The sequence below is a fragment of the Ipomoea nil genome, unplaced genomic scaffold (genome assembly GCF_001879475.1).
Source record: "Ipomoea nil cultivar Tokyo-kokei standard unplaced genomic scaffold, Asagao_1.1 scaffold2827, whole genome shotgun sequence".
In the NCBI taxonomy this organism is placed as follows: domain Eukaryota; kingdom Viridiplantae; phylum Streptophyta; class Magnoliopsida; order Solanales; family Convolvulaceae; genus Ipomoea; species Ipomoea nil.
In genome coordinates, this window is record NW_017619255.1 from 32,018 (window position 1) to 59,009 (window position 26,992).

Sequence of the window (26,992 nt, forward strand, 5' to 3'; positions counted from 1 at the left end):
CCCTGTGCAATCCTAGTGAATCCGCAGAGGATTCCGAGTTCGGAGCAGCAGACGCCCGTAGCCGATCCGCAGCGGAAGGCGATCCAAGGATGTCCGTCAATTCTGATTGCTCGATCTCCAGTCCGGTCAGCATCGGCAACGATTCCGCAGAGGAATCTGAATTCGCAGCGCCAGAGAAGCCAAAATCCAGAAGGTGTGGATAATCTAATCGCTCGATCGCCAGCTCGATCATCATCGGCAACGATTCCGCAGAGGAATCCGAGTTCGGAGCAGCAGACCTCCATAGTCGTTCCACAGAGGAAGGCGATTCAAGTAGTTCGTCGGACGTCTCGGCGCTACATTCTAGAAGTTCTCTTCAATGGCCTGCGACGCTTGGAGTACCGCGGTTACGATTCCGCCGGGATTTCCATTAATGCGACCTCCGCTTCTGTCCCTGCTCCTCTCGTCTTCCGCCAGGAGGGAAATATTGAGTCCCTCGTCAAATCTGTCTACAACGATGTCGACGTTGTTTTGGAGAGTGAAAAAATAACGAGCAAATCGCCATCAGTCATGGTGATTAGAGCTTTTTTCTCTCATTTTTTCTCCCGATGTAATGGCGTCGAAGAAGGGATTATCAGGTGGTGATGCGATCAGGCGTCTAAAATGTTCACAGAATTTGGAAGATTTCCAGTCTGTGGATATTGTTATTGAGGCTATTGTGGAGTCTGAATCTATGAAGAAAAAGCTATTTGTTGTTTGTCCTACACAGGTGATTTGCGTGCATTTTATGAATCCTCCTCCGATTATGAAACTGGTTTAAATTATCAGGGGTGCAGATAAATCAGATGAGACGTATAATGTAACAAAGAGCTTGGCAGAAAGGTTTGGCAAGACTGTTGTTTGCTCTCAGGATTATGCTGGCTTTATTGTGAATTGAATCTTGATGCCAACTGGTCTGACCTCTGTTAATGATGAAGATGAGTTTGAAAAGTTTCAAAATGAGGTCAAACAGGCTGAAGCAGAGATCAATGATGATCTAGACAGGCCTTCCATTCCATCAGAGGGTGAAGAAGAATTTACTGATGATGATGGTACTCAGTACAAATGGGACAAATCTCTTAGGGCTTGGGTTCCTCAGGAAACTGCAACAGAAAGAAATGAGTATGGTTTGGAAGACATGATTTATGTAGGAGAGGATGAAGTCTTTCTAATATCAGGGGTTGATGATTCTTCCAAAAAAAAAAAAAAAAAGGAAGTTGAGGATAATGGCAGAGTGGATGATTCAACTACTATACAAGAGAGTAAGGAGTCTGATGAAACTAAGGAAGCAACATGCAATAGCAATAGAAAATTGCATGAGAAAATGCCCGAAAAGAATGGGTGTAAAAGGAGGTCCACCATCCTTGGTGGACTCAATGAGAAGCCTGGATTTGCAGTAGCAGTCCTAACTACCTTGGTGCTATGTATCTTTGCAATCTTTACTTGGCTTGTAGCGTAAACATCAATTCTGTGAAAGTAGAAGTCTAAGCTGGGCATGCAGGATCTACACGCTCAGCTTACGAGGGGGGGGGGGGGGGGGTGTTGGAGGATAAAAATAAATAGCATAGGGCTATTATTGTCTAATCCTCCTAATATGATCTTTTTGTTTCAACCGCTTCGTAGCTTCATATATAAGCTCTTTGTCTTCTCTGTAATAGCATACTTTTCATATCAGAAATATACAATCTTCTTCTTCTTCTTCTTCTTCTTCTTCTTCTTCTTCTTCTTCAATCCGTTCTCTCTGCTTCTCATTCAATCATGTAGTCCCTTATTCCAACAATGTACGCGCGACGAGTTTCACTAGCCCGTTTGGCCCTCAATGAAGACAACGGTATACTGGTGGTCACGGCTCGCGTGGAGATTGACGAGGAGGAGGAGGAGGAGGGTGAGTCGTCGAACCCGCCACGGGGTTTGAGTTGGGGTGAGATTAACGGGTTGAAGCAAGAAGAGTTCAAGAGTAGTGGTGCAGAAGAGGAATCATCATCGTGTTCCATTTGTTGGGAAGCGTTTTCGGTGGGAGTGAATATTACACCATTGCCATGTTCTCACACCTTTCACCATAGCTGCATTTGTAACACCCCGTGTTACGGCTCCTAAAACCAATTAATCATTTAATTAATTACCCAAAAGAAAGGACTAAAATCAAATAATTAATTATTAAAAGGCCCACCATAGTCATGGGCCCTTATCCCTAAACCCAATCCCCTAGTTCTAGAAGGAATAGAACTAACCCTAATTAGGGACTCTTAGGTATATAAATAGGGGGCATAGGAGGCACCTAGAACCCACACCACAATAATCCCTCACCACACAAGAAGTTCCAAGAATCCCCCTAGGAGAAATCAAGAAAGAATTAATCTTAAAGAAAGACCCTTCATAGCCAAGGAAATTAATTAAGGCTAAGAGGTAACCCATGTCTCAACAAAACCTATTCTCTTAGCTATGATCTCCCTCTTAGGCCTCCCTCTATAATCTTGTGTCTTGATGAATCGTTTATGATATTGATGATGTGATCTTGATAATTGGTGTTATGATTGTATGTGTAATCTTGATAATCTTGATGATGATAAGGGATTCTTGATGATGGTGTGATATTCTTGATGAATCTTGATGTTTCTTGATACTAAAAGATGAGTTATGTTCTTGTTAATTTAAATATGATTAGAGCCCTAGGATGTATCGTGAAATTCGTATGGTGTTATTCTTGTTGTATTGGGTGGGAATTCGCATGCTCAGGTGTTGTTTTGGTTAGAAATTATGCCGTATGATTCTTGCTTTTGATCCGTTAATTGTCTACGTGTTGTCATCAATTGCGTTTAAAGGTGTCTAAGCATGGTTTCGGGTTCCACAAAGGATCCCGGGGCATTTATTGTGAAAAAGAGTCAGTGGGGGGTAGGGGACCCGCCACCTACCCACGGTCGGAAATAACGCCGCCGGCAGCGGGCAACCGGCGGGCAGGCGACTGCCCGCCGGGCACCTGCTGCCCGGAGATTGGTCGCCGGCGGGCAGCCGGCGGGTGACCCTTCACCCACCGGCTACCCGCTGGAAATTATCCCACCTCGGGATCCCGGCTTCCCCGTTTGATGTTCCCCCGACCCCCGTGGCGTCCCAACGGACTCCGTCTATCGTGCCTAAAGTCTAGTTTGATGTTTCGGGTACCATTCGTAGGATAAACGAGTCTTTTATATAAATATATATATATATATATATATATATATATATATATATATATATATATATATATATATATATATATATATATATATATATATATATATATGTTGGTCCCAAAAGAGGTAAGGGGGGGGGGGGGGGGGGGGGGGTGAATAGACTTTCAAACTTTTTGCACAGCACAACAATTGCTAAGACAGAGATAAACCAAAACTCTTAACTAGATTGTTAGAGTATGGTGCACAGCGGAAATAAATAAACATAAAGTGTGTGTGAGATTGTGTGAGCAGTATATCTTCGTGAGAGCGAATATGTAAAGAGCGGTATGTAAAGATAGCAGTAAAGAACACAAGACAATTATAGTGGTTCGCGAGGTGGTGTAATCCTCCTACTCCACTTGCTCTTTTCTCCAAGAGCCAATTCACTATATCTACCACTCCTTGGTTCCAAGATACAATGAATTTCCGTGATCTAGTGCTTTGATCACAAAGCCCGCACTAATCACGCCCAGTGACACCACACTGCTGCTTCAGGTTTCACGTCGCCGCGCTACTATCCCAGGATTTCACGACTCCGCGTTACTTTCCCCCCGTCTTCCACACTCCGGTAGAAACGTATCCGTGATCTGGTGCTTTGATCACCAAGCCCACACCAATCACGCCCAGTGCCTCCGACACTGCTGCTTCGGATCTCACAGCTCCGTGTGACAATCCAGGATTTCACAGCTCCGTGCTACTTTCCTCCCTTCTCTTGTTTTGCTCCAAAACAAGTGTTGTCTTGCTTCCAACTTCTGAGACTCTGTAGATGATCTTCAATGATGCGCAGGTCTCTTTGATGAAGATAAACACTCTGGAATGATTTCTCTTGATAGCTCTGAGTGTTTTCTCTCTTTGAATATATCAAGTAAAGCACTTGATATTTTGCTCTGCTTTGCTCTGTTTAAGAACTCTCAGAATATTTTTCTCTTGAAGCTCTCTGAGTTCTTTTCTCACACTTGAAGATTTTAGCTCTTAGAATTTTAGCTCTCTGCTCTTTTAAGCTTAATTGCTCTATTCGATCCTTTGATGGATTCGAATTTTCTGCTCTCTTGTTCGTGAGTTCGTGATCTGCTCTACTGCACTCGTATTCTTCAAGTCTTCATATCTTCATCTTTTTATAGCTGGTAATGAGAATCTGTCCGTTGGAAAGAGACGCTCTCATTTTTTAAATCTTGTATCTTTTGTCAGAGATCTTATCTTATCTTCTGCAAAAATGTCAGAAAGAGATAAGCTAGCCGTTGATGGAGTTTCATCTCCATGTAAATGAGCTCCCAAACTTCATCTGATATTCCTCTGGTTTAACGTTGAGTAGAAATATCTGGGTCTCAGTTTTGGTGTAGAATGGCTTCTCTGATCAGCTTTGAAGTGGTCCTTGTATCTTTGGGATTCAAAAATAATCTTTATTTTAATCCCATACTAGTTAAACTAGTATTTTCCTTGTGAGAATATTTTTCTCTGTAAGTTCTGCTTCATCTTCTTCATTCTCACGTCTGGGTGTTCTCAGACTTCAAACTGGCTTTGAACTTCCACCCAATTTGAATTTCTCCTTTGTAATTGACACCCAATTTCAATTGGCTTGTAATTGGCACCCAATTTGAATTTCTCCTTTGTAATTGGCTCCCAATTGACTTTGACTTGCAATTGGTTCCCAACATCTCCTGGTGCTCCAATTACTTCTCAATGTTGACTTCGAAATTGGACTTCTCTATCTCCTGGTGCTCCAATTACTTCTCAATGTTGACTTCGAAATTGGACTTCTCTTTGAATTTCATCTCAATTCAATTGCTCCTCAATGTCTTCTTTTAATTGGTCCCAAATCTGAATTGCATCCCATACTTACTTCTCAATGTTGACTTCGAAATTGGACTTCTCTATCTCCTGGTGCTCCAATTACTTCTCAATGTTGACTTTGAAATTGGACTTCTCTTTGAATTTCATCTCAATTCAATTGCTCCTCAATGTCTTCTTTTAATTGGTCCCCAATCTGAATTGTACTTCTCAATGTTGACTTCGAAATTGGACTTCTCTATCTCCTGGTGCTCCAATTACTTCTCAATGTTGACTTTGAAATTGGACTTCTCTTTGAATTTCATCTCAATTCAATTGCTCCTCAATGTCTTCTTTTAATTGGTCCCCAATCTGAATTGTACTTCTCAATGTTGACTTCGAAATTGGACTTCTCTATCTCCTGGTGCTCCAATTACTTCTCAATGTTGACTTTGAAATTGGACTTCTCTTTGAATTTCATCTCAATTCAATTGCTCCTCAATGTCTTCTTTTAATTGGTCCCCAATCTGAATTGCATCTCATACTACAACTTGAATTGGCTCCCAATTTCAATTCTACATTGGCTCCCAACTTGTTCTTTGAATTTCATCTCAATTCAATTGCTCCTCAATGTCTTCTTTTAATTGGTCCCCAATCTGAATTGCATCTCATACTACAACTTGAATTGGCTCCCAATTTCAATTCTACATTGGCTCCCAACTTGAATTGATTCCATTCTACATTGGCTCCCAACTTGAACTTGCTCCCAATTTCAATTTATCTCAATTTCTCTGAAACTGGCTCCCAATTTCAATTAATCTCAATTTCTCTGAAACTGGCTCCCAATTTCAATTGCTTTGCTTTGATTCCATTCTACATTGGCTCCCAACTTGAATTGATTCCATTTGAAACTGGCTCCCAATTTCAATTAATCTCAATTTCTCTGAAACTGGCTCCCAATTTCAATTGCTTTGCTTTAATCTCAATTTCTCTGAAACTGGCTCCCAATTTCAATTGCTTTGCTTTAATCTCAATTTCTCTGAAACTGGCTCCCAATTTCAATTGCTTTGCTTCGAAACTAGCTTCCATGAGAAACTGGCTCCCAATTTCAATTGCTTCGAAACTAGCTTCCAATTTCAATTTCTATGAAATCGGCTCCCAAGAATTGCATCTCTAAACTAGCGCCCAACTCCATCAGATTAATTTAATTTGACTTCTCAAATTTTACCTTGTAAAATTGTTGATGGTGAGTTTTGAACATAAGCCATTTCGAATAATATATCAAGCATCATCCACTTCGTCCATACAGCTTTTGATTAAATCTCCAATCATATTTGATGTACTTCTTTCTTTCCATAGATGCTTGATCTCCAAGTCAACTTCATGCATTCTTCCAATATTAATTTTCTTCACGAAAATTCTTCTGGGATATCTTCTTTGAGTAGTAGCGACGTGAATTCATATCATTCAACTTCTTCTTCAATTTGTCATTTTCTCCAGACAAATTCTTGATTTTCGGCTTTATATCTTCTTCTTCTATTTTCATCCATTTTCCTCTGTTTTTCTCTTTTGATAATTAAATAATTTCCCGATCATGGTCTAAGACTCTACTAGACCTATGAAATAAAATTGGGGGATCTACAAATACAAATTTGGCATATCAAAACCATTACACTTTATTCCTAACAATATATGTTGCACGCTAGTGGAATTGGTATCCCGTTGGCATAGGTGAAAGAAGCATGAACCCCTTAGGATTATTCCTAGTATGTGGATGACCACGCATAGGTTTCGTTATACGATTTCTCTCCCTTCCCAATGTGTTAATGTGGATTGCATGTGCTTGCTATGTGTTATGTGTGCATGATACCCCAATTTGGTTGCGATCAAATTGGTTATTCCTGAGCTGTGGTTCAGAAGCTGGCTGCGGTCAGAATTACACTCTCGGGCTGCGGTCCACCGTTTGGTTGCGATCAAACGTTTTACATGAGCTGCGGTTCATATTCCTGGCTGCGGTCAGATGACTACTCTTGGGCTGCGGTCCACTGTTTGGTTGCGATCAAACATTATGATGAGCTGCGGTTCATCGGTCGGTTGCGATCGACCCCTTCGTATTGCGATACGAGGCAGGGTGCTGCGGGGCCGTGTCAGAGCTATATGCGCTGACCCTCATGTATGGGCATGCGATTGGTCCTGTGGCGCCACCAAAGTGTGCTTGCGTGTGATGAGATACGAATTGGAGTGGTGATGTGAACGAGATGAAGTGAATCTGTGACCATAGGATATATGCTAGTATCTCTATATGCGTGATTATAACTGTTGAATGTGCTTATCCCTATTTGTCGAGTCTATTCCTGGTTTTAAAATTAGCGTCTCCTAAGTATATATCTTCCTGCTTCAAAATGACTTTTCGTATTTCTATATATATATATATATATATATATATATATATATATATATATATATATATATATATATATATATATATAATGTATTTCAACGCGTTGGAGTGGGTTACCAACATCTCTCGCTGAACAGATATATTTGGCTTTCAGGCACAGAGAAGTAGACACTGGAGCGCGCTAGAGATTTGGAACGTAGAGTAGATAGTTTTCCCTTTCGGCCTGCGTGCCATGCTCATGTATTTACATTCTCGAGGATATTAGTTAGTTGGCCTGTGCACCTGGGTTCTCTAGCCCAGGTGTGGCATAGCACCCCGTACTCTATTATATTATGTTTTGGGTTTTAATGAGAATCTACTTTCATTATATAAGTTTCAAAAGTTTTAAAATTTCGGGGTGTTACAGCATTGCTACATGGCTTGAGAAACAGGCAACCTGCCCGCTTTGTCGATTCGACATCACACAACCATGCTCATCTTGATCAATCATAGCTCATAATGGGAAGGTTTACAGCATGGGAAACAAAAATGGGAATGAAGGTTTGGGGCTTTTGTTGGTCCCGATAGAGTTGTAGGAGAGTCTAGAGGGGGGGGGGGGGGGTGGGTGAATAGACTCTTTTCGTGTTTTGCCCTAAAAACGACCTTCCGGTGTTTTTGACGCAGCGGAAATGTTGACTTCATTTATTTGCTTTGCACGTTTTTGGTTATAACGAGAGTTTTGGTGGTGATGCGAAAGATGAGATGATGCAGAAATTGAAAGCAAAAGTAAAGAGATAGGGAGACGAGATTTTTATAGTGGTTCGGTCAACTTTGCCTACTCCACTCTTCTTCCACAACTTATGGAAGGGTTACACTATCACTCGTTAGTACAATTACACAAAGACTTCCTTGATCACTAAGCCAGACAGCCTTTGTAGGTTTTTCAACTCCTTGAGTTTACTCCGCCTCTATCTACTTCTTCTTCAGAGTTGAGATTGGTAGAAAATGATTTATGATTTCTCCAACGTGATGAAGTCTTGACGGGGAGGAATGATTGCTTCGTTCAAATGGCAAGACTTCCTTAAGGTGAAAGATGAGGATCAATGAGCTTCTTCAAGTATCTTTCCACCTTAACACTAGTTCACAAAAGCTTGAGAGAGATGAGAGCGTTTAAGAGCTTTTGCGTATGGATAGATCGAGTGATAAGAACCAGCACCTTCTAAGTTGATGAAGGTGGGTTTTTATAGGTGAGGAAAATTCCACCCGTTGGAGGGAGATGAAATTTTCAAACCTATTTGTTAGGAACCTTGTATTAGGATTTTGATGATACCAATGTAATGTAGAAAGTAGACCCCTAACTATTTACTTTTTCGATTGCTACTTTCGTCCTAGACGAGAGTTGCCATAACTCCCTTGTAACTCGTGTTAAGATAGACAAACACACGAAAATGAGTTATGTCTAGTTGATAGGGTCTCCAAGCCGAAAGAAGACACAAGGCGTGATGAACAACAACGAGAATTAATCAGGAGTTGTCAACTATCTCGAAAGGGCAGATTCATTAAAGATAATTCTCACCAAGCATTCTTTATCTTCAACAACGAGAAGAATGTTTTGTATGTCCGATTTGACAACATCCTAGGAACAAAAGGCTTTGCTTTTACTGCCTGGTAGATCCCCTATCAAAATTCTGAAAAACTGCATATTTTTCAACTCTGCACGAACTTTTGCAAAATGGAAAAGGATCATGCTAACCGCTCAAAGCAGCTTGTTTTTAGTCTTGCTAAATTTGATGACTGGAAGATAAGAATGCAAGCACTCCTCTGCTCCATACATGACGAAATGTGGGACGTCATAACAACTGGACCAATTACGGTTATGATGGCGAATACACAAGCAGCAGCTCAAGGGGCCGGTGCTGAGCAAATGATACCGAAGCCAAAAGATTCATACACTTCGGAAGAAAGGACAAGAGCAAACCTAGATAACGTAGCATGGAATATCCTCTACAACTCCCATGATTTCTCCTTGTTCCCAAGAGTCCGAAAGTGCAAGAATGCCATGGAAATATGGAATGTTCTAATGGAACTAGGAGAAGGGGATGAGCAGGAGAAAGACAGCAAAATGACTGTAGCTATGAAGAAGTTTGAAGATTTCAAAATGCTTCCAAATGAGACAATCATGGACATGGAGCTGAGATTCACCAGACTCATGGGAGATCTGACAGATCTCGGGAAGGAACTGACCGAGAAAGAAAGAAATCTGAAGATCCTTCGTGGCCTGCCAAAATCTTGGGAAATGAAGGTTATTGCAATGAGGGACAATCGAGACATGAAAACAACGAGCACGACCAAGATCTTTAGTGATCTCAAAGCATATGAGTTCGAACATGTACCGAAAGATACCGAAGAATCAGAAACGAGAAATATCGCTCTCATGGCCAACCAATCAGCATCAACATCCAACAGGTCGAAATCTAACTGTTGTGATTTTTTATCTGATGAACAATATGCACTATTTGTCAGGAAAATGAAAAGGTTCATGAGATCACTAAAGATCTTGGCCGTGCTCGTTGTTTTCATGTCTCGATTGTCCCTCATTGCAGAAACTTTCAGAAACAACATGCAGAAACAACATGTCTCGATTGTCCCTCATGTCTCGAAGAACAACTTTCAAGATTCTCACCGTTCGGGTAACCGAAAGCAACACGAAAGTTCTCTTCAAACCTCAAAGGCAGAAACCTCGGACTCGCAACTGCTGTGCTACAATTGTCGAAAACCAGGGCACTTCAAGGCCAATTTCCCTCATCCAATAGTAAGCAAGCATCAAGATAGCAACACTACCAAAAGCCCATCCAAGGAGACTGGATAAAGACACAAAAGAAATGACAAGCCAGAATCTTCAGGCTCCAGAAACGAGAGAAGAAGGAAGGCAATGGTAGTGAACGAAACCTCTGACACTGTTGTGGCCGAAAGTAGCTCCTCAAGCTCAAGTTCAGACGATGAAAGTACTGAAGAAGAAAAAGGACTACTATGCCTGTTCAGCCAGGAATCAGAAGATCTATGTCTTATGGTTGACGAAGATGAGGTAAACTCTCATTCATCTCCCTGTTATTCAGCTGAGTCAAGTTCTGTAGGGAGTCAAACCTCCAATGAATCAGTTACCGAAATGATGAGGAGATTCAAAGAGATCAATAGGACATACTCCAAACTTAAGGAGGAGAACTCTCGGCTCATGATTAGCTACAATGCGCTATGGCAAGTTCGAATCGAGAACATTATGCTAACCATTGCTAAGGAGCAACTTGAGAAAAATGTTCTCACTCTGAAGGAGCAGTGCACAACAAGAGAAAAGAGAGAGCAAGAATTGCTTGAAGTCTTGGACAAATTCAATAACTCATCCAATCTAATGGATCGAATGATGAATGAATCCAGACTGCCCGGGGAAAAAACGGGAATTGGTTTTGACCCCAGCTCCTCTTCACAAACCTGCTTGAACAAATCCATGAATGCATATTCACACGAAGGCTTTCAAGCTGCATTTGTTCAAGGCCCAACCCAGGTGTCTGAGCCAATGACGAAAGTTAACAACGATGCCACACCACAGTCAACAAGCCTATCGAAAGGAAAGGCTGTACAACAAACTGTGGATCCTCGAAATGAAAAATCTTACAAAGGCAATCCTAGAAAAAAATATGTCAAAAGGAATAGACCAAATGGAAATAGACAAAATCTACACCATAAGAAAGGTCATCCTGCAAAGAATATTCAATCAAGGAAAAGACCTAATGTTGACCAGAGGCAATATTGTCCTAAAACAAAACGAGAGAATCCTGATCAAGGAAACCCAAAAATGGACGAATCAGACAACCCGAAAGATCCTTCACAAGATCTGGGTAAGGCAATGGATGGACTGGGCCATCAGAAGAAGATTGGTATGGTTACCCAGAACCTTTGTCTAAAGCAGAACTACAAAGAATTCATCTGCGTAAACAAACCAATCATCTCAAGCATTATGAAAATCCTCCTTAGGAGTATCTTCGTAAAAGATATAATGCTAAAGTTTTTGCCAGCATACATTATGATTATCGCACATCTAATGGGTATAGATGACCAAGGATGAGTCGTGGAGACTCTAGGTTGATGTGGGTTCCAAAGTTGACTACTAACCCTCAAGGACTCGAAATTCAAGGGGTACCTAAAAACATATAATCTTTGATGCAGGAAAAACAAGTCATATGGTATGTTGATAGTGGATGCTCAAGACATATGACTGGTGATAAAACAATCTGAGCAACTTCGTAGAAGTAGATGGACCTAAAGTCATCTTTGGAGGAGAAAACAGTGGCAAAACTCGTGGAAAGGGGGATATTATCAAAAAGGGAATAACAATACAAGATGTGTCCTATGTTGAAGGGCTAAAGTTCAACCTTCTAAGCACGAGTCAATTCTGTGACAAAGGATATAAAGTTGAATTTTCCAAGGACGAATGTAAAATCGTGAACACGAAGAATGGCGAGACAGCTTTAACTGGACAACGAAAGAAGAACATGTATGTTGTAACACCCCGTGTTACGGCCTTCAATCCCGGATTAATTATTTAATTAATCCCGTTAATAATAATTAAATATGATTTAATTCAGTTAGGTTTCCCTTTAATTAATTAATAAGGTCCACCATGAACCGTGGACCCTTGCCTAAATTAGAGTCTTAAGCATATTAGGAATAAAGAAAGTAAACCTTTTACTATTCAGATTCTAATTAGGAATCCTAGACCTAGTTACCTATTAGGAATAAAGGAAGTAGGCCTTTTACTATTCAGATTATGATTAGGATTCTCTTTAATTAATTAATATGGTCCACTATGGACCATGGACCCTCATCCCTAAAACAAGTCCTTAGTCCTATAAGGAATGGAATTAGCAAGCCCATAGTATTTAGACCCCAATTATGACTCTTAGGAATATATATATATATATATATATATATATATATATATATATATATATATATATATATATATATAGGATCATAGGAGGCACCTAAATCTTACACCACAATAATCTCTCACCACACAAGAAGTTCCAAGAATCCCCTTAGGAGAAATCAAGAAAGAAGAAAGCTTAAAGAAAGACCCTTCATAGCCAAGGAATTAATTAAGGCTAAGAGGTAACCCATGTCTCAACAAAAACCTATTTTCTTAGCTATGATCTCCCTCTTAGGCATTCCTCTATATTCTTGTGTCTTGATGAATTGTTTACATTGGTGATGTGATCTTGATAATTGGTGATATGGTTTTATCTTGATAATCTTGAGGGTGAAAAGGGTTTCTTGATGATTGTGTGATATTCTTGGGGAATTCGGATTCTTGACGATTATGAGATATTCTTGATAAATTGTATTGTTTCTTGATGATTAAAAGACAGGTTACGTTCTTGATGATTTAATTGTGATTAGAGCCCTAGGATGCAACGTGAAACTCGTATGATGTTATTATTAATGTGTTGGGTTGGAATTCGCATGTTTGGGGTGTTAATTATGTTTAGAAAGCATGATAGGATATGTGCCGTATGTTTCTCGCTTTTGATCCGTTAAATGTCTATGTGTTGCCATCAATTGCGTTTTAAAGTGTCTAAGCATGGTTTCGGGTTCCACAAAGGTTCCCGGGGCGTTATTGGTGAAAAAGAGTCAGTGGGGGGTAGGTGGGGGTAGGGGACCCGCCACCTACCCGCGGCCAGGAGGGACGTCGCCGGCAGCGGGCAGCCGGCGGGCAGGCGACTGCCCGCCGGGCACCCGCTGCCCGGAAATGTGCCACCAGCGGGTGACCCCTCACCCACCGGCTATCCGCTGGAAATTACCCCACTTCGGGATCCCGACTTCCCCGTTTGTTGTTCCCCTGACCCCCGTGGTGTCCCAACGGACTCCGTTTATCGTGCCTAAGTCTAGTTTGATGTTTCGGGTACCGTTCGTAGGATAAATGAGTCTTATATATCGCATGCTAGTTGAATTGGTATCCCGTTGGCCTAGGTGAAAGAAGTATGAACCCCTTAGGATTATTCCTAGTTTGTGGATGACCACGCATAGGTTTCATTATACGTTTTCTCCCCTTCCCAATGTGTTAATGTGGGTTGCATGTGCTTGCTATGTGTTATGTGTGCATGATACCCCAATTTGGTTGCGATCAAATTGGTTATTCCTGAGCTACGGTCAGAAGCTGGCTGCGGTCAGATTTACACTCTCGGGCTACGGTCCACCGTTTGGTTGCGATCAAACATTTTACACGAGCTGCGGTTCATATTCCTGGCTGCGGTCAGATGACTACTCTTGGGCTGCGGTCCACTGTTTGGTTGCGATCAAACATTATGATGAGCTGCGGTTCATCGGTCGGTTGCGATCGACCCCTCCGTGTTGCTATACGGGGCAGGGTGCTGCGGGGCCGTGTCAGAGCTATATGCGCTGACCCTCATGTATGGGCATGCGATTGGTCCTGTGGCGCCATCAAAGTGTGCTATGTGATGAGATATGGATGGTTTGACGTTACGAATGTTATGAAAACGTGACCATAGGATACATGCTAGTAAACTGTATATGCTTGGTTATGACTATTGGATGTGGTTATCTCTATCTGTCGAGCCTGTCTCTCTATACTTGTGAATTGTATAATTGTTGACTGTGTTTATCCCTATCTGTCGAGTCTATTCCTCGTTTGAAAAACTAGAGTCTCTTAGGATATATCTTCATGCTTCGAAATGGTTTTTCTTATATCTATATATATGCCTATATGTATTGTATTTCAACGCGTTGGAGTGGGTTACCAGCATCTCTCGCTGAACAGATATATTTAGCTTTCAGGCACAGAGGAGTAGACACTGGAGCGCGCTAGAGTCTTGAAGCGTAGAAGTAGATAGTTTCCCTTTCGGCCTGCGTGCCATGCTTATACATTTACATTATTAAGGATATTAGTTAGTTAGCCTGTGCACCTGAGTTCTCTAGCTCAGGTGTGGCATAGCACCCCGTACTCTTTATATTATGTTTTGGGATTTAATGAGAATTTACCTTTATTATATAAGCTTCAAAAGTTTAAAAATTTCGGGGTGTTACATACGTAATATCGTTGATTTCTTCTAATGCTAACGTTTGTTTTGTGGCCAAAAGTAATGCAGATCTTAATCAAGAATGGCACAATAGACTTAGCCATCTAAACCTGAAGACAATCAGCAAGCTCGCCAAAAGAAATCTCGTAAGAGGTCTACCCGAAGCAACATACACGAAAGATAAAATATGTGAGGCATGTCAAAAGGGAAAACAATTCAAATCATCTTTTAAGTCGAAAGATATGGAGGCAAACTCTCGTTCTCTAAGCCTTCTACATATGGATCTCTTTGGACCAGTTGATCCAGCAAGTTTGAGTGGAAGAAAGTATACTCTTGTTATAGTAGATGACTACACGAGATATACTTGGGTAACTTTCTTGAAGAAGAAGAATGAGACAGAAACAGTTCTTCCAAATCTCTTAAGACAACTTCAAACAGAAAAGGAGGTCAAAATCATTCGAATAAGATCAGACCAATGAACTGAATTTGTCAATAAAGTCATAAAAGATTTTTGTGCGCAAAATGGAATCTTTCATCAACTCTCGGCAGCACGAACTCCTCAGCAAAACGGAGTGGCCGAAAGGAGAAACAGAACCTTGAAAGAAGCTGCACGAACAATGACCTCGTATTCAGGCCTACCAAAGAGATTTTGGGCCGAAGCTGTAAATACGGCATGCTACACACAAAACAGATCCCTGATCAACAAATCTCACAACAAAACACCATATGAGCTATGGAAAGGTAAAATACCTAGTATTGGTTATTTTCATGTCTTTGGTTGCAGGTGTTTCATCCACAACAATGGAAAGAGTCATTTAAGGACCTTTGACGAAAGAGCTGATGAAGGACTGTTCATGTGATATTCCTCAGTAAGCAAAACATTTAGAGTTCTAAATAAACGAACGATGGTAATTGAGGAATCCATTCATGTTAAATTCGATGAACAATCTGAGAAAAATCCATCCGACATCAAAACGTCAAATAATTTGAGAAAAATCCGACATCGATGAAGAAATTTCAGACGAAGAAGATATACTGTCGTCCTACACAAAATATCAGCTAAAGGTTTCAGAACCCGAACCTACAACTCAAGAAAAGGTCACAACTCAACAAAATGATCCTATCAGTTCCACAACATCTTCACCAATGATCTATATCGATCTACCATACATTCCTGAAATGGATGCTCAAAATCAACAAAACACATTTGAACCTGATCTTAGGTGGTTAAGTGTAACACCCCGTGTTACGATCCCTAAAACTAATTAAACATTTAACAAATTACCCAAAAGAAGGAATTAAATCACAATAATTAATTAGGAAAGGCCCACCATAGTCCATGGGCCCTTATCCCTAAACCCAATCCTTAGTTCCAAAAGGAATAGAATTAGCAAGCCTATAATATTAGCTCCTAACCAGGACTCCTAAATATATAAATAGGGGACTTAAGAGGCACCTAGAACCCCCCTCCCCCCACCACAATAAACGACTCACCACCCCAAAGAGCTCCAAGAATTTCCTTAGAAGAAATCAAGAAAGCAAGAAAGCTTAAAGAAAAACCCTTCATAGCCAAGGAATTAATTAAGGCTAAGAGGTAACCCATGTCTCAACAAAACCTATTTTCATAGCTATGATTCCCCTCTTAGGATTTCCCCATATTATTGTGTATTGATGATTTGTGTTATTATTGATGATTGATGGGATAATTCCATGGGTGATCTTGATGATGAAGGGTTCTTGATAATTATGGTGTTCTTGATGATTATATGACGTTCTTGATGATTATATGATGTTCGTGATGATTGTATGATGTTCTTGATGTTTATATGATATTCTTACCGAATCTTGATATTGGAAGATGAATTGTGTCCTTGTTGATTTAAAAACGATTAGAACCCTAGGTTGTATCGTATGGAATCATTCATGGTATATTGGGTGGGAATTCGCATGATCGGGTGTTGATTACGTTTAGAAAAGCATGATAGGTTATGTGTCGTATGTTTCTTGATTTTGATCCGTTAATTGTCTACGTGTGTTATCAATTGCGTTTGAAAGTGTCTAAGCATGGTTTCGGGTTGCACAAAGGTTCCCGGGGCGTTTTTGGTGAAAAAGAGTCAGTGGGGGGTAGGTGGGGGTAGGGGACCCGCCACCTACCCACGGCCTTCTTGGGCAACGCCGGCAGCGGGCAGCCGGCGGGCGGGCAGCTGCCCGCCGGGCACCCGCTGCCCGGTTTTGCTACCGCCGGCGGGTGATCCCTCACCCACCGGCTACCCGCTGGTTTGTACCCCAATTTGGGATTTCGGCTTCCCCGTTTGATGTTCCCCCGACCCCCGTGGTGTCCCAACGGACTCCGTCTATCGTGCCTATGTCTAGTTTGATATTTCGGGTACCGTTCGTAGGTTGTGTGTGTCTTATATATTGCATGCTAGTTGAATTGGTATCCCGTTGACCTAGGTGAAAGAAGCATGAACCCCTTAGGATCATTCTTAGTATGTGAAGGATCACGCATAGGTTTTGTTATACGTTTTCTCCCCCTTCCCAATGTGTTAATGTGGGTTGCATGTGCTTGCTATGTGTTATGTGTGCATGTTACCCCAATTCGGTTGCGATCTTATTGGTTATTCCTGAGCTGCGGTTCAGAAGCTGGCTGCGGTCAGATTTACGCTCCTGGGCTGCGGTCCACTGTTTGGTTGCGATCAAACGTTTCTACATGAGCTGCGGTTCATATTTCCTGGCTGCGGTCAGATGACATACTCTTGGGCTGCGGTCCACTGTTTGGTTGCGATCAAACTATGATGAGCTGCGGTTCATTGGTCGGTTGCGATCGACCCCTCCGTGTTGCGATACGGGGCAGGGTGCTGCGGGGCCGTGTCAGAGCTATATGTGCTGACCCTCATGTATGGGCATGCGATTGGTCCTGTGGCGCCAACAAAGTGTGCTATGTGATGAGATATGGTGGAGTTGTTGATATGAGTGCCTTGGGGATGTGACTATGGGATTTATATTGGGAATCATATATGTTGGGTTATGATTATTAATTGTACTTATCTTATCTGTCTTGCCTGTTGTAAACTGTATATTTGATGCGTAGTATATTTGCAAACAAATAATTCTCGGAGTACGAGTTATCGATCCACAGGGAAGTGGTTGTATGAAGCACCAGTTACTAACTTATTCATTAGAGCTAATCCTAACAATTACTTAGATGATTGATTGGAATAAAATAAATAAAATAAAACAGAGGTTCAGGATTTTGAAAACAATTAGAGAGAAGTTGAGATTCATGGGATTCAAGTATTTAATCACCTAGTGCCAATTATCGTTTGCAATATTTAGTTTGGAATTAAGATTTGTGTGGGAATGCAAAGTGGAATCGAATTACTCCCGTAATCTCTATTCCTAGTGAATTTCCACTCCCATGGCTTAAACACCCAATAAGATCAAAGATCAGCATTCAATTATTCCTAATTACTACCATCTCCCGATTGGCAACAATCTAGAATAAACTTCCCCTAATAAGTTCCCCTTTCCCAAGGACCAACCATTAGATGCAATCGTGTGTGCCCTAATTTATGCCCCAACTCCCATTGGTGACACAAACATGACTGTGAAGCTAGTAACTATGGCCATTAATTACAAGCATCAAACAATATTATCACGATTGCAACACAAGTATTAAACCCAAATAATAATATATTAAAGAAACTGAGAGCTCAGGCACATAGGTTCATAAACACTTTTACCCAAGAATCTCTAAAGAATTTAGCCAAGCATGACTAAATTATAAATAGCAAATATAAATAAAGAATTACAAATCATCAAAAGAGTACAAGAATTAACCAGACGATTTTCCCAAATCTCCCTAGTCTTCTTCTTGCTTTCCAAGACAACTTGTGGCTCTTGATTTCTCTCCTTCTTGTCTCCAAGAATCTCTGAATTATCCCGGTCTCCCTCCTCCCCTTCTTAGGGTTGAGGAAGGAGGGATTTTATAGTGGGTACAAAGTTGAGATGAAATAGGAATCTTGTACCAAATTGGACTCAAATTCTAATTCCTATATTTAAATAAAGAAATTGTCGTCTTTAATGATATTTAGAATTTGGAAGATTCCTTGAATTGCTAACTGTTAATATGGAGATATGAGCCTTTAAATCCGCGCAATTGATATTAGGAAAAGAGATCTCGCGCTTGTATTGAATTTTGCCCAGCTGCGCCACTTTAAGCGTCTGTTTTTTTATCCGCGCCTCTTTAGACGTCTGTTTTTATCCCAGAAACAGACGCATATTTGACGCGTCGAGAATTTTCTCGACGCGTCGAGACTTCCTGTGCGCGAATTAATTAGCTACTGGAAAATTTCGACGTGTCGAGCCCTTGGCTCGACGCGTCGAGTCCACTGGGCCCCGAACTCATCCAAAATTGCTCCAAACTCATCCTTGAACTCCCCTTGGTCATATCTTTGACCTAAAATGGTTCAAAAACACTAACAAACACCGTAAAATATTCAAAACAAGTGCGAACCATAATTAAATGATAATAGCAAGGAAAACATGTATTAAATAAGCAAAATTAAAGAGCTTAATTACTGTGATGATTCAAAATAACCATAAAAACAAGCACAGATGTGATAACATCAATATGCTTGGTATAACTGCTGTCTGTGCTTAGCCCTATCTGTTGAGTATATCCCTGTTTTAAAAGCTAGAGTTCGTAGAATATATCTTCATGCTCAAAATGGTTTTCGTATATCTATATATATATATATCTATATGTACTGTATTTCAACGCGTTGGTGTGGGTTACCAGCATCTCTCGCTAAACAGATATATTTGGCTTTCAGGCACAGAAGAATAAGTCAATAGAGCGCGCTAGAACTTGGAGCGTAGAAGTAGATAGTTTCCCTTTCGGCCTGCGTGCCATGTGTTGGTCCCGATAGGGTGGTGAAAGTCTAGGGGGGGGGGGGGTGAATAGACTTTCAAGCTTTTTCAAATTAAATAACTCTTCGGTAACTTCAACTCTAAGTAACAAGTAAATAGAGCAAGTTTGTACTGCACAGCAGAATAATAGTAAAGAGTTATGCCCAACTAGTAAATTAAGTGTGCAAGTATAAGTAAGATAGGTACAAATGATATGTAAAGTGACAGAGATATCTTGAATATATAAAGGAGATGGTGCACTCAATATATAATAACAATATTCAATATTGTAAATAAATATCGTGTCACGTCGTCCGTGTGACGAATGTTACATGCAGCATGTCAAACTTGCTTAGAATAAATTAGTATTTAAGCTCGAGAAGTTTGAGTCACATGCATACGTGAGAACACACTAAACCCGGATGATTAAGATTAACTGTGAATAATAAACGGGTTAGTCGGATGAGATAGATAGATATAGCAAATAATGTAAGTGCGGTATGTAAATGAGAGAGGCAATTTATAGTGGTTCGGAAGTGGCGTAATCTTCCTAGTCCACTTTTCTCCTTTCACGTCTAGGAGAAATTCACTATTTTCCACACACAGTTACAATAGTGAACAAGTGCAACACAGGCACTTCTTCCGGATGTCTTGCACACAGCTACACCCTGCTCCGAGTGTCTCGCACACAGCTACACTCAACTCCGAGTATTTCGCACACAGCTATACTCAACTCCGAGTATTTCGCACACAGCTATACTCAACGCCAACTAAGTGTCTTGCACACAGCTACACTTAGCAACTACGAGTGTTTTGCACACAGCTACACTCACTAGAGTATTTTGCACACAGCTATACTCTTTCTACAATTTACAAATACAGGGATTTGTATTTCTCTCTCCAACTAGATTTGAGACTATTCAGACTAAGTCTCTTAGAATATTTTGAGCACTAGCACTTTTGAATTTTGCACTTGTATTGCACTTCTATCTCGTTCACCTCTATCTCTGCTTTTGTCTTCAAGTCTTCATGGCTTTTTATAGATAATCAAATATATCCGTTGGAGTAGGATAATTTGATATTTTGAAATTTGAATCTTCATAGCCTGATGTTGTTGACATTAGTAGATCTTCAATTTTGATTTGATTTGTCAACTTGCCTGACAAAGTAATTCTTTAGCACAACTTTGATTTTCTAGTTGTTTCTAAAAATATTACTTTAATTGTCAATTTGAATATCCAACGAATCTTTGAAATAAATTCATCTGATAGAATTTATTTCTAGGATAAGTTTTTATATTCATGCCTTCATAAATATTTTTCCGTTCTGATCAAATGTCTTTCAGGCAATTTTGGAGTCTTGTGGCATGTGGGTGGACTTGGAGTAAATTCCTTCAAATTTATCCAATTTCTGATCATCTTGCTCTTTTGCCACATTGTGCTCCTTTGACTTGAACATCGTGCTCCTTGACTTTGAACATTGTGCTTCTTTCGATACATTGTGCTCTTCTGACAACATTGTGCTTCGTAGGTAGCATTGTGCTTCTTAGGTAGCATTGTGCTCTTTTGACAGCATTGTGCTTCGTAGGTAGCATTGTGCTTCTTAGGTAGCATTGTGCTCTTTTGACAGCATTGTGCTTCTTAGGTGGCATTGTGCTCTTCTGACAGCATTGTGCTCTTCTGACAGCATTGTGCTTCTTAGGTGGCATTTTGCTCCTTTCAGAACATTGTGCTCTTTTAGCACACATCGTGCTCTTTTGAACACATCGAGCTCCTTCAAAATCTGCCTTATTAAAAAAGGCATAGATCCTTGGGGGGAATCAATCTCGGGTGTGATCGTTTAGAGTAAGGACCTCTACCATTTCGCCGTTAGGCTCATCCGATCATTCCTTGCAACGCCATTTCTTTATGCTTCTTTCACGGATGAATACTCGTAGGACCAAAATTAATTTCTCAAATTAATTTTGTTCTTCCTATGGTAGATTCCTTCTGATTTCAATATTCTGATTTATGATGCTTGTACTAAAGACTTAAAAACTAAGGGGATCTAAAGATACATTTGGCTCATCAAAACTTACAAAAATATTCCTATCAATTTTCCCCCTTTTTGATGACGCCAAAACCTATACTCAGTCATTTGGCTTGTCTTTTAAAACAATTATTTTTCAAAAGATTTTATTTTCATTGACATAGCCAAGATGAGTTTAACAAATGATTTTGACTCTAGGAAAGGTATTTTTAGCCACTATATTCCTATTTCGCATTTTTTGAATTTTAATGATAATGAATTTTTGCATTTTTCCAATTCATGCGATTTGATACACTCTAAGCTAAAAATGTTACCTTTCAAGACAAATAATAAAATTAAGAAACAACTTAATAGCATCATAAACAGATAATTCAAATCATTCCAAATTGTTTCATGGGTTCATGTACCCGTGGACCACAAAAATTGTACCAATCATACAAATCATCTAATCACTTTGTTTCTCTTTTCCTTGAGCACATTGTTAATATGTTTCTGAACATCAACGAAATTGTCACTAATGGCAAAGTTGTTGCATACCTGCCCAACTGAATAGAAGTTGAAAGCTTCAGTGATGTTGTTCCCGGGCAGTATACCTTCCTCATACCATATGATGCACTCTTCTAGACTTTTTCCATCTTGTAGCTCGGCATCATTGACTTTGATGTAGTCTCTTAGAACCATAATCATCAAGGCTCTAGCATAGCTTTGAATTCTTCTGAAATTTTCACTTGAAACCCACATGTTTTGATCAATAGGACCACTTTTCTTCATTCCTTTTGGTAGATCATTCAAAGATACCAACTTTGGCATTTCAACTCTACCATCTCTTGGTGTGGATTCCAAATAAAGAGCTGCACGGTTGTACCAATTTATTTGCTCAATGTTTCCTCCTGCACAAACAATATCACGAAAAGAACGGTTAGTGGTATTTGCACTGCTTGATCCTCCTGGATTGCCAGCTTCACCACCACCGAACCAATACTCCAATCCTCCTCTTCTTGGTGCATTTCTTCCAGCAGATCTGCTTCCTCCACCTCTACTACTGCTTGTGCCAACATTTCTGCTAGCCATGGCAGTCATCATCATCTCAATCATGCTCTCCAAATGACTGAATCTCTCTTCCCCCTTTTTGGCGTAATCAAGAAGTGTATGAACCGATTCACGAAGAGATGAAATGGATTCGGAAATATTCTCATAAGAACCCCGAAGACAGCCCACTTTGGTGTTAACTGAGATGAGATCCGTGTGGACATCACTAATCTGCTTTTCATGTTGATGAACAACATTGAGAATACCTTGGCTTTGGCTCACGGCAATTGCTTCATTTGCCTTTCCAGAATTCTTGAGGATTTGGGAAAGTTGGATATAGAACTCATTGAGTTGCCCTTTGACATTGTTATTCAAACTTCCAACTTGTCTTTCAAGTGCTTGGTGGGTATCAATCAAATGTTGTTGACTTCTCCGATTTTCATCAAAAGATGCTTCGAATTTTCCACCTTGAATATTGACAACTTGATCCACATGAGTGTAGATCCCTTGAAACATGCTCTCCATTCGGTCAACAAGGCTTAAGACAACATTCTCCAGATTTTTTAATTTCTCATTTGTAGGTGTGCCATCAAGTTCTTGCTCTTCTCGGGATGAGAGAAAACACCTTGCTCCTTCTTGAGCAAAATTGGCTTCAAGCATGTGAGATTGAGCTTGATTTTCCACTAGATTTCCTTCCCTTTCCGGAGTGTGTAGCACGTGAGTGTCACCATGTGCACTTTCTGCATTAATAGATTGAATTTCCTCCGTATGTTGACTAGCTTGCATGGCATTTTGGTCTTGACTTATTTCAGTGAGATTTAACACACTCACATCATATAAGCCACTATCCAGCAAATGTACACCATACATGACATTTTCTTCAACATCCCTTGTCACAAATTCGGCCATATCAACTAAAAAATTTTCTTCAGTAAGCAAATCACCTTGAATAGTGCAGTCAACAGTAGCTTCGGCCAATTTGGCTTTCAATTTATTCACAAATGCTCCATTCACCGTAGACAACAAGGTTGCATGGCAAACATCAAAATTGCCAATCTAATTTAATGAAAACAATTCTTCTTCATGCATACTTGGTCCCTTAGTCATCAACTCATCATAAGGACCAAGTCTCCATTTTCTCCAATTTAGGACTCTACGGTATTCATTCACTAATACAAAGTCTAAACCTTCAACTTGATGAATCTCCTCATTCAACATTGTTTCCAATTCTGCAATTTGGGAAAAAGGATTTAAGAGACTTTGGCTTGCATTTGGGTTAAGACATGTGGTAGGATTTTGGCTTGTGGTAGGGTTGAGGCTTGAGGTAGGGTTATGGCTTGTGTTTGGATTTTGGCTTGATGTAGGGTTTTCATGGTATTGAGAGGGTAGACCAAGAATTTCTGCAACTGGTCTTTTTCTAGCTGGGATACCTCTCGGCTTCCTCTTTCTTTTGGAATTTAGATCACTAATCACTTCATGATCTTTAAACAAGATTCTATTACTCCCAAAAGGCTTCTTTGACCTCATAGTCAACCCTTTTCTTTTGATAATCTCACCAATGAGCAAACCAAACCCTAATATACGGTTGAACTTCCCATTCCTTATTTTTGCACCTTTCACAAAGTGTGCAATTCGGCTTAAGATAAGTTTACTCCAGTCTCCCCTAACAACATTCATGATAGCATGTACATAACCAATTCTTACGGGTGAAATATCTTTCATACTATTCAATTTGCACAACACACATTTGTAGAGAATTTTAACAAGCATTTCATACTCCAACTTCAACTCAGATTTTTGACCGGAAAGATTTGGTTCGAGAGAGGCATTCTCATTCCGAATTTCTGTCCAAATTTCCGTATGATCATATAAATGAACATCTAAGTCCAACAGTGGTTGTTCTGGACTAGATATGGGTAGTCCAAAGGTTGTGTGTAACTCGTGTTCATCAATGGTGATGAGAGTTCCATTCACGGTGGACTCAATGGTCCATCCAACAACCTTGGCATTCATATAAAATTCTGCTACATCTTCATCATAAAATCCTGAGTATGGATAAGAACATAACCTCATGAGATTACTATGTTGAAGTGCATGGATGATTCTTTGTGCAAGATGAGAGTTCTCGGCTTCTTTTAGAAATCCTTGAGGGTCAAAACTTCCTCCGGCCTTGATTCCCACTGCTAGCTTTGTAAGATTGAGTTGTGTGGTGTGTTCCTCATTCGTTTGTGAGCTTGTATCTCCAATGGTGGCCATAATGCGATTGATATTTTTAGGAGATTTGAGGGATTGAGAATTTTTGGAAGAAGAGGTTTGTATTTCGGCTATGGAAGATGAAAGGCTTTTGAAAATTTGAGTGTGATGGTGGCTTCTCCAACCGATTGGGTAGAAAAGAGGTGTCTTTACACAAATATCCTCACAATTAAATGTTGACTTTTAATAAGTGAGGGGTATTTTTGATATTCCAATAGCTTCCAACCTTTGACCTAACTGATAGTTAGTTTAGGTTATATATTCTCCATCCAATTTGTCTGCTGATGTGGCGCCAAAAATTTAGATACTCGGACTGATTTTACCTGAAATAAAATTCAAAGAGCACTAAATCTGTTCGAAAATAATATGTATGTATCTACACGTTTTTATGTAGATGGAAGAAAGAGAAATCTATTCTTTCTAGACTATTTATTGTGCACAACTACCATAAAAAGGTGTTCTCATTTAAGACATTCTATCATCACACCATCTTATCACTCTTAAATGGTAAGATTTGGCATATCTAAATGATTTCTACTTGTATATATGTATATAGATATACGGTTAGAAAGATATATAAGCACTATGTGCTTTAACACCATTTAATAGATATAGGTGGACTTTAAAAAGATGTGACAACTTTTGCATGTGTGACACATAGGCACGAAAATTTAAATCAGATAAAGTGTCGAAATATCAGATGAAAAATTGAGCTTATAATTAGAATAGAGTTTAGAAACTTAGCTCAATTCAATCATGCCCATTTCGTGTCTCAATTTCGAAAATCTTGATTCACACAGAGGCTTTGTGAGAATATCAGCTAATTGATTCTCGGTCGGGATGTATTCGATTGATAATTCCTTCTTTTCAACATGATCCCAGATAAAATGATGTCTCACATCAATGTGTTTTGTTCTTGAATGTAACACGGGATTATGTGTTATGGCAATAGCACTTGTATTGTCACACAATATATTGACATTTTCACAATTCACGCCATAATCTTTCAGTTGTTGTTTCATCCAAAGAATTTGCGCGCAACAACTCCCAGCAGCTATATATTCAGCTTCGGTTGTACTCGTGGCTATGGAGTTTTGCTTTTTTCTAAACCATGATACCAATCTTCCCCCTAAGAACTGGCACGTTCCTGAAGTACTTTTGCGATCGATTTTACATCCTGCAAAATCTGCATCTGAGAAACCAGTTAGTGTAAAATTACCTTCTTTGGGATCCATAATCCCACATTGACTGTTCCTTTTAAGTATCGGATGATTTTCTTGGTAGCAAGAAGATGACTCTCTTTTGGCTTTGACTGGAACCTAGCACATACTCCCACTGAGTAAGATATATCTGGTCGACTTGCAGTGAGGTATAGTAATGATCCAATCATTCCTCGATATTTTGTTTCGTCAAAGTCCTTGCCTTCATCATCTTTATCCAATCTTAAAGATGTGCTCATCAGGATCTTGATTGAGGATTTTCCATCTTGACCGAATTTCTTTATAAGATCTTTCGTGTATTTGGCCTGATTGATGAATATTCCTTCATTGAGTTGCTTTACTTGTAAACCAAGAAAGTAGTTCAACTCTCCCATCATGCTCATCTCGAACTTATTCTGCATTACCTTGGAAAATTTCTCACATAAAGTTTTATTAGTACTACCAAATATAATATCATCAACATAAATTTGTACCAATAAAATGTGATCATTTTCTTGAATTCTAAATAAGGTTTTATCAACAAGGCCTTTTGTGAAACCACAGTTAATTAGGAACGTTGATAGGGTGTCATACCAAGCTCTCAGTGCTTGTTTTAACCCATATAACGCCTTCTTTAATCTGTAGACCTTATTAATATCACCTTTTACCTCGAAACCGGGAGGTTGTTCAACGTAGACTTCCTCTTCAAGTAAGCCATTCAAAAATGCACTTTTCACGTCCATTTGATAGACAGTGAAATTCATGTATGCGGCATAAGCTAGAAATATTCTGATGGCTTCTAGTCTTGCAACGGGTGCAAACGTTTCATCGAAATCTATGCCTTCTTCTTGTGAATATCCTTTTGCCACTAAACGTGCTTTATTTCGAATGACGATTCCATCCTCATTAGCTTTATTCCGAAAGACCCATTTTGTTCCAATTACATTGTAATTTTCAGGTTTTGGAACTAATTCCCATACGTCATTTCTCTTAAACTGTTCAAGCTCTTCTTGCATTGCATTGATCCAATCTAGATCACTTAGTGCTTCTTCAATGCGTGTGGGCTCCACCTGAGAAAGAAAACAAGAGAATAAAGAATTTATACTT

The 26,992-nt window shown here is 39.9% G+C and overlaps 1 long non-coding RNA gene across 1 annotated transcript; it reads right to left on the minus strand.

Moving 5' to 3' along the window:
* Window positions 1-771: 771 nt before the first annotated feature.
* Window positions 772-24,210, minus strand: LOC109159442. Its single transcript, XR_002050566.1, has 3 exons — window positions 24,198-24,210; window positions 23,433-23,437; window positions 772-934 (listed from the first exon to the last, which is right to left on the minus strand). It is a non-coding gene; the product is annotated as an uncharacterized LOC109159442 (long non-coding RNA).
* Window positions 24,211-26,992: the final 2,782 nt, after the last annotated feature.